Below are 8,907 nucleotides of genomic sequence, written 5' to 3'. Positions count from 1 at the left end.
TTAAATGTATCCAGATGCTCTGGACTTGGACGATTTATCCCAGAATTTGGCTGGATGTGTGTGGGAAACATCTTTCTAGAACACAGCAGCTAGATGAGATCAGCTGAGCAGCCAACACATGTCAGCCAGGCAGAGCTGGGGGCTCACAGGAAGCTAAACCCCCTTCTTAGAAGTCCTCAAGGAGGGAACAGGATGTGCTGTGTGAGCGGGTGGGACAGCGCTGGCTTTCTCTGAGTCACACACTCAGGCTGTTTCCAATTATGAGTCCGGCCAGCACAGAAAATGTCGTGTCGGGGCCTCATAGTCTGCAAGAGTGTGCTTAGACTGTTACCTGCTCCTCGGACCCCCAATCCACACAGTACCACGGAGAGCCCGGGACTCAGCCAGGCTGTGGTATGGCTGTTGCTCCCAGAGCCTTCTGGTTCTGATCCCACATTTAGGACTGTCTGCCTGAGTCTTGGGGACTTGTGATGAGTTGGTGGCTGTCCCTACCATGGTGAGCATGAGATTGAGTCCTGAGGGCATCTTCTCTATTCCCCCAGGACCTTCTCTGTTCTGTTCTCAGGGGCGGCAGGGCATATTCTACCTCATGTCCCCACAACTCAGTTAGCGGTAGTTATGCCTCTGTCTTTGGGTCAAGGGTAAATGTTCATGCTTGATCTGCATCCCGAGGATCCTTCCAATTGTCCCAAGAGCACACAGGTTGTCTTGCCACCCAGGTATAGAGATATCAGGGTCTCTGAACAGGCAAATCTTCAGCTTCCCAGAGTCACTTTAGTACTGCTTCTGGGGTCCTTCAGGGTGTGCAGGGGATGCTCCCCACCTTTAGGACCCAGGCCCTGCTCATTGTTGAGGTCACTTCTCCCATGTTTTCACTATGTCACCTCCCAAAGTTGCTACCTCAGGCTTAGTCAGTGACCCAGAATTTTCTAGAATCTTATGTACCTACCTAAGAACCTTCTATTTTCTTCTTAAGACTTAAAACCATGAAAGGTGACATAGGTCCATTTCTTTTCTCTTTGATCTGGTTAGATCCAGAACATGGGAGGTAGGGTGCTGTGGAAGGGGCCAAATGCAGAAAGACTCCAGGGAATACGAACCTGGTACTGATGGCAAGGGGGCAACCTATATCATGTGTAGTGAGAGTTCATTCGTATTTTAATAAATAAAGCTTGTCTGAAGATCAGAGACTAAAACAGCCACACTGATCAGCCTTATAGAGCAGGCAGTGGGGACACACACCTTTAATCCCAGTAACCACACTAGTTTACCATTGAAACCAGGCAGTAAGGGCACACACCTACTATCCCAGTCCTAGAGAGGAATGTAAAACAAATATAAGCTCTCACACACAATCTCATTCTGAGATTCCTGGAGGCAGGATATTCTGAAGGGCTGTCCCTCCTTGTCTTGACAGTGTTTGGCATTCACTTTCTTTTGTGTCCTACTTGTTCAATTAGGACAGCAGACTGTCAGCAGTTGAGGCCAGCCTGGTCTACAGAGTGGGTTCCAGGACAGCCAGGGCTACACAGAGAAACCTCATCTTGAAAAAAACAGGAGAGAGAGAGAGAGAGAGAGAGAGAGAGAGAGAGAGAGAGAGAAGAAACAAGGAAACAATCAATACTGGGATCTCGGGAGAGAAGAATGTTGAGAAAAATGCAGATGTTGGAGCCTGACTTATGAAGTACCAGAGAAAAGTTTGGAGAATTCCTCAAAGACTCATTTGGGGTAGTTTGATATTTTGAGTCAAGAATCTGTGGGTGCTGGTCAGCCAGGGATGGAGTGTCAGCTGGGATTAGGAAGAGACTAGACTCACTGAGGCAGAATCTTCTGTGAGGTACCTCTGCAGGGTCAGCACACAGAGGCTGTGGTCCAGAGGTGGCCAAGGCTGTACCTATGCTAGCAGCTGAACTTGGTAGTGTGTAGGAGTCGGCCGGGGGTTACTGGTTTTAGAAGGCATAGGAGGGCAGCAGAGGCATGGTCGAGGGTGGCAGGCTGGAGTCCCTAAGGAGAGCCCAGGGGAGGCCATTAGTGTGGGTGCAGCCTGGGCTGCAGTCAAAGACCCAGGCCTGAAGAGTGGAGAAAAGTTGAGTCTTGTCATCCAGTGGTGGAATCAAAGTCCCTGGAGAATATCTAGGAGAGGCTATTGGGTGAAAGTGCAGCCCAGCTGCAGAAGGGGACCCCAACGGTTTGGAAATAACCAGTATCGTGGGACAATCACCAAGGACAGAAGTAGCCATGGAGCAGAGTGGACCTGAGTCTATGAGACACTAAGCCGTGGTGAGTCCTTGGGAGTAGACGCCTGTGAGTCTCAGATGCTGGACAGTGAACTGTTTAACAGCATTGAGTTTGCTTTGTTTAGAAGGTGACGGGTCTCCCATTCTTCCCTTTGAGAGTTAGAAAAGTGTGTGACTTGTTTCTGCTGCAGGAGCCTGCCGTTGAGAGATTTTGGTGTTTCAGAGAGACTCTGCAATTCTAAAGAGACTTTGGGTATTGTAAAAGCACTGAATTTTGAAAGTATGTGGGGTTTCTAAAGTTATTTAGGTTTTTTATTTTGGGGTTTTTGTCAACCTGATGCAAACTTAATTAAGAGGAATCTAAACTGAGAAAAAAAAACGCCTTCCTAAGATTGCCTGTAGGCAAGGCTGTAGGAAATGTTCTTAATTAGTGATTGATGTGGGAGGTCCAGCCCGTTGTGGGTGGTGACACCCCTGCAAGGGGTCCAGGGTGTACAAGAAAGCAAGCTGAGAAAGTCAGGAGGAGCAAGCCAGTAAGCAGCACCCCTCCCTGGCTTCTCATCAGCTCCTGCCTCCAGGTTCCTGCCCCCAGGTTCCTGCCCTGACTTCCTTTAGTGATGGACTTGGCTGTGAAACTCTAAGCTGAAATTGACCCTCTCTGCCACAGTTTGCTGATGGCCATGTTGCTTTGCTGCAGCAATAGGAACCCCAACTAAGACATAACCTTTTAAAACTTTTCAGAGAAACAAAGAGTCATCAACTGTCTTTGGGTATCCTTATGAAAATTCAGACTTTGGTCAGTGGTTTCACCTTCATTATCTGGGTTTATAATTTCTAGTCAGCAATGCATTTAAACTTTTTTTTTTAATTTATCCTTTTAAGTTGTATTTCCTGTCTTTCAGGGAGTTGACTTCTTTACCTTGTCAGAATAAGAGTCCTTGACTGATCTTTTTAAAATACAAAACTTATCAATGCGTACTTTACATCTTTAAATTGTACCAGTTTTAAGTTGGTGAGTTTGACAAACGTAGACCTTTGCACATGGCACAAAGTGAAGACCGGGACACTGAGCAGGGCCTGTGGTATCGACTGATAAACCCAGCACGTGGGAGACCGAGGCAGCTCTGCCTGCACCTGAGGGCTCAACCTACAGCCCCAGGGGTCTTGAATCCCACTGTACTCAGGAAGAGGCCTGGCATTTTGTCCAGAGAGGACCATAAGCCCCTCACTGAGAGCAACGAGCCCCAAACCTGCCTCGGGCATCTGAACCTGCAGGAAGCAGTCCCACAACCTGGGAAGCACATGGTAGCTGGGAGAGCCTGGGCCTACTGCCTGGATGTTGGGCCCCCTGGGTCATGGGCAACCTGTCATTCTGTCTGGAGATTGTTCCGTCAGTGCTTGGAGAAGCAGCTTATGTCCAACTCTGCTGCCTGCACTCACATTAATTTCCAGTTCCTTTCCAAAGAAAGGCCAGCCACAATAGCATCACTCACAGAGGCCAAAGGAGGACCTAGCTGGGTGGAATTCTATTTAGCCTCGAAAAGGAAGAAGCGGCTAAATATACCACCGCAGGAGTGAACCAGAGAGCCATACTTGAAGAAGGCCAGACACCGAAAGCTATAGGTCACATGACTGCACTTTGTGGCTTGTCCGACACATAGGTCCAGAGACATCCCACCTCCCTGGTCTATGTATGCTTGTCATTTTCTTCATTCTCTCCCTGGAGTCACATAAGATACAGCATGGACTCATGGGTAGACGCACAGAAAAACTGGGATCCAGTAGTTTGGGTTCTCAGGTGGAGAGGCCCCAGCAACACAAAAGCTCGGTGTGGTACTGTGTACAGTTGACCAGGAGGTGGGACCATTGCGAACAGCTGAACTGGGAGGCAGGGTTATTGTACGCAGCTGAAGAAGGGGGGAGGTTTAGCTAATCTCAGGAGGAGCAGTCTTTGTAGGGGGCGTCATCAGGCAGTGAACATCCATGGGCAAAAAGCTACAGTGAACATTTCTTCACATACTATTAGCATCCACACGTGGGCAAGAGGGAGGCTTTATCACCCCTCTGAGCCTTCCGCAGGGAAGCTTTGCTATGCCAGGGTCTGAGGCTTTGGGGTCATTGGCATGGCTGTGCCCACGTTCAATAAGACAATCACTTGCTAATTTCGCTCTCTCACAGCCAATTGGGCACAGGGAGAAGGACATTGTCATAAGAGTTGGCTTTGACTCAGCAAGTGGTGGCACACACTTTAATCCCACCACTCTGAGGCAGAGGCAGACGGATCTCTGTGAGTTAGAGACCAGCCTGGTCGATAGAGCAAGTTCCAGGACAGCCAGGGCTACACAGAGAAACCCTGTGTTGAAAAACAAAAACAAAACAAAATAATAATAAATCCCATAAAATCAAAGCTGGCTTTGCCCTTCCTGGTGGCTTCTCTATACCAGGGTTTCCCCATCATGATGATCCATTTGCTTGAGGATCATATATATATATATATATACACACACACACACACACACACACACACACACACACACATATATACCTATCTTGCTTTCTGTTGATTTTCTTGATTTCTTAGCACAGCAGCAGATACTGACAAGAGTGGTCAAGAGCTGAGTGCTTGCCCAGGGCAACCAGCTGGCAGCAGAGCTGAGCGCTGAAGTGCCCACTCCTGGCATTTCCTGGCTTCTGTGTGGACTGCCATTTCCAGAACCTGGTTAAACAGACCAGCCTGACCCTGCTCTGCCAGAGACAGTGCTCCAAAGTGCCTGGATTTGCAAAGGGACCAGTGTTGGATGCTGTGGAAAGGACTGGAGGCCCAGTTGGCATTGGTGTCTGGCCTTATGCCTTGTCTTTAAATCCACAGACTCCTCCCTTCCGGTCGCTAAGCCCCGATGTTTAATGTATTAGTAAGGACCCCTCCCTTCTATTAATAACCCTGAGTAAGGCACTGTCCTCCGTGGTTGGTTTTGTTTAATCTACTTCTGATCTAATGCTGACAGTTAGTGCAGTGTGTCTCCAATCTGGGCTGGGCATGACCTCAGAGGTGGCACAGCTCCTGGCCAGAGACACGGACAGCCCATCCCCACATGGAAAAACCTCCTGGCCTTCCCGTCTCCAGCATGGGGGAGTGTGGCGTGTGTTCTAAGGTGGGTGGCATGTGCCAAGCAGAAGGGAGTCAGTGTTTCTTCTCTCTCCACGCACACAGACATTTTTGAAGTCAGTTTGGATCTTTTGTGGAAACTTCATTTCTTATTTTTTCCCTCTTGTTTCTCTGGTAACACCAAAACAAACCCACATAGCCATGTCACCTGGCTCCCAGCTGCATTTCCCGGCAGACACCTAGGGCTGGAAAACTCAGTAGGCTGTGGGCGCCAGAAACCCGAGCAAAGGCGGCCTTAACCCTTAACTTCTCCCAGATGGGTTTCTGAGCTCTGGTTGGTCTTAGGTCCCTCCTGGGAAGGTCATCTGCAGGCTCAGGATAGGCCAGGGATCCTCTTCCCACCATGCAAACAAGCGCCTTCACATGGTAGAATTAGAGAATTGAGAAGCCCAGACAGACCACACAATGAACTGGTAGAACGAAGGGCCTCCGCCCAGCCCCCCTCCCCCGTTATGTCGCCCCATGGGGGTGGAGAGGTGCTGGGGGAGGCAGCTGCGTGTGCTGTCTGGCTGTTCTGCAGGCCCTGGGATCTGGCAGCTTCAATCTTTTCTGCTGACTTGTTCTTTTTTTTTCTTCCTCTTTTTATCTAAACAAAGAATTCCCTATTTCTATCCAGTTTTTGAACCCTAGTGTGTACTCTGACGGCACGGGGACTTTTCAAACTCGCCTAGCAAATCATGGCCCAGAGTACCAAATGTCAGGCTTCCTGGTCAGAGGGCAAGGTCCTGTGTGACGCAGCTGGGTGTGCATGCAAGTGACAGGAACAGCACTGCAGCAGGAGACACGCTCCCTCTGCAACACTTGACAGGGAGGGAACGTGGAGCTTCGGCTTCCCAACAAACTTCTTTTGCCTTCTTTTAACCTAAAGTAATAGAGTACTAGACAATCATAAAAATCTCAAAGGTCCTAGTGTCCTGTGCTCCTATGGCCACTGTTCCCATCAGCTCTGCTGTGTGGCTTTTATCAAATGGTCAACTGCTCTGGCCTCTGTTGGAAAGCAACAAAGGCCAGAATTATCTTATTGTTGTCTAAATGATCTCTTCTCAGTGCGTGCTATGCTATACTTAGAGCATACAGAATTAATTTACAGTAACTTATAATTCAGACTGGGGGAGAGAATTTCAGGCAGATTAGTTATTTGAAAAGCAGTCCTAACTCTCCCATCCCAGAACCCTTCAAACGCATCTGGGCTAGAAATTCCCCACCCTCTTTAAAAATGTACCCAGGCCAGAAGCCAGGGAAAGCTGGGCCCCTGCCCAGAGCGTCCAGTCCAGCCTTTGTACTAATGCTACACGGGGCAGGGCCAGCTGAGGGCTGTTTGCCCCTGATAGTGACCCTGGCCCAGGAGACAAAGCCAAGGTCTGGGTGGTGCTAAGACCCCGGATCCTTGTTTATGCAGAGAGGGGGCAGCTCTGGGAGACCCCAGGACTCTTCCTGGGTCAGTAAGCTCTGTCTGCAGGTCCTCTGTTTCTGGGCTTCTGGGGTACCTCTCACTAGACACACACTTTTGGGGAAATCTTTTCATCAGCCTGTGAAGGAATGTGGATGGGAGAGCCCAGTCCCAGACAGAGCTACTGCAGTTCTAAGTTGAGCCCCTGGGACAGAGTCCTCCTTCCAAAGAAGAAGGGAAGTCATAGGACCTGGATTTTGAAATGACGCTGCCCAATAGAAGGACGAAGTTTCCGTCAGCTCTTGGGGAAGCAGGTGTTGAACTAGACTAGATGTACAGGACATGTCTGGGAAAGTTAGGGACAAGGAGCCACAGTGGCACAGGATGGGGACTAACTCAGGAGCAGAAATGGTCCAGACAGATAGCAGCTCTTGAGCCAGTTCACCCCTCGGTCCCCTCGGTGGAGTCCTGTGACTCACGGGAGTAGACCTATGTTTACCTATGTTTACATGGGAAGACAGTTGTGACCACGGGGCCAGGCTGAGAACTACTGATCAGCCTTGCTGGCACTCACTGAGCCGTAATGGAGTTCCTGTCTCCTCTAGGGTCCTGGGATTAGGTTCCCACGATTCTCATAGGCCTCTGAGAAGGGCACAGTGGGTGAGCTATTGCCCTGGCTCTAAAGCCAAGAGTCTCTGAGGGGAATTCCACCCTGCTCATCCTGCCTGACCAGGATGAAGTCAGTGATGTGGCCACTTGGTGTGTTTAGGATCTACAGCTCCTGGACAGGGGTCAGAGAAACTTCAGAATCTGACACACACACACGAAAATGAGCGTTTTATCATCCCTGGGATGGCAGACCACCTCTGAGAGCCATTCCAGTCAGAACAGGAAGGAGGGCTTTCGCCAAGTCAGTGGCCAAACGTTCTGGGCCTGAGCTCTTACTGATCAATGCCAGATAGTTATGGTCACACCCTAGGCCTGTACAGTTGTCTTGAGTACAAGAGAGAGCCAATGCTTCCGCGTTGTAGGAGGCGGCCATGATGGGGCTCTGAGTAGTGGAAGCCTCTCTGTGTCCAGTGGATTTCAGGGTCCATGCTTTTCCCTCCCAGTCCCCAGCCCCCAGTGCAGGCTGGCATGATTTCTTTCCAGCCTCTCAGTCTGCTCACGGAACACACATGTGCGGGTGCAGGCAAAGTATTTACTACAGATGTTTGTGGCTCTGATTCAGCTCCGTGGACTTCCCTTTCATCTCCTTCCCATGGGTAAGCAACAATTTCTTCAAGCCATAAGACCCCCTGCATCCTCTTGTTTGTTGAGTCCTGGTTTTCAGGGGGGCATGTTCACGACTATACCAGAAAATCACCCAGAACCTTATGATCTTAGAAAAACCCAGACGACACAGCCTTAGAAGGCAATCCCTGCACGCTAGTGAGGGTCACTGGCATTCCCACCTAGAGGTCGGTGGTGGTACCTTCTGTGGGTCAAGGCAGGAGAGAGTCACAGGACCACAACATGTTGAGCTCCTGTCCCCCGACACGGGGACAAAATGGAGGCATATGCAACACTTAGGAGCCAGGGCCAGGCTGTGGCTGTCTTTGTGGTCAGTGAGTCCACAGCATAGCCCAAGGCACCCATCCCCAGGGACTAACAAAAGAACACATAAAACACATCCTTCTTAGGAGAAGTGTGTGACCCAGAGACACACAGAGATACAGTGTGTGATACAGCAGAGAAAGTGGGGAACAAGTTCCTAGCTTCGAATTCTTTATCCCCTCTGTATCCTTCATCTCCACCAGCTCCTTTATCCCAGCTGTGATCCTCCATCTCTCCTGGATCCTTCATCCTCCTTGCATCATCATTCATCCCAACTGTGAATCATTGTTCCCCACTAGATCCTTCATCCCAACTATGGACCCTCCATCCTCATTGGATCTTTGATCCCCATTAGATCCTTCATCCCGACTGTGGACCCTCCATCCTCATTGGATCTTTGATCCCCATTAGATCCTTCATCCCGACTATGGACCCTCAATCCTCATTGGATCTTTGATCCCCATTAGATCCTTCATCCCGACTATGGACCCTCCATCCTCATTGGCTCTTTGTTCCCC

Source organism: Microtus oregoni, unplaced genomic scaffold, assembly GCF_018167655.1.
Source record: "Microtus oregoni isolate MIOR12 unplaced genomic scaffold, Mior012 000046F_ref0000063, whole genome shotgun sequence".
Lineage (NCBI taxonomy): Eukaryota > Metazoa > Chordata > Mammalia > Rodentia > Cricetidae > Microtus > Microtus oregoni.
The sequence above is the reverse complement of the archived record's forward strand: the minus strand, read 5'-3'. Positions refer to the sequence as shown.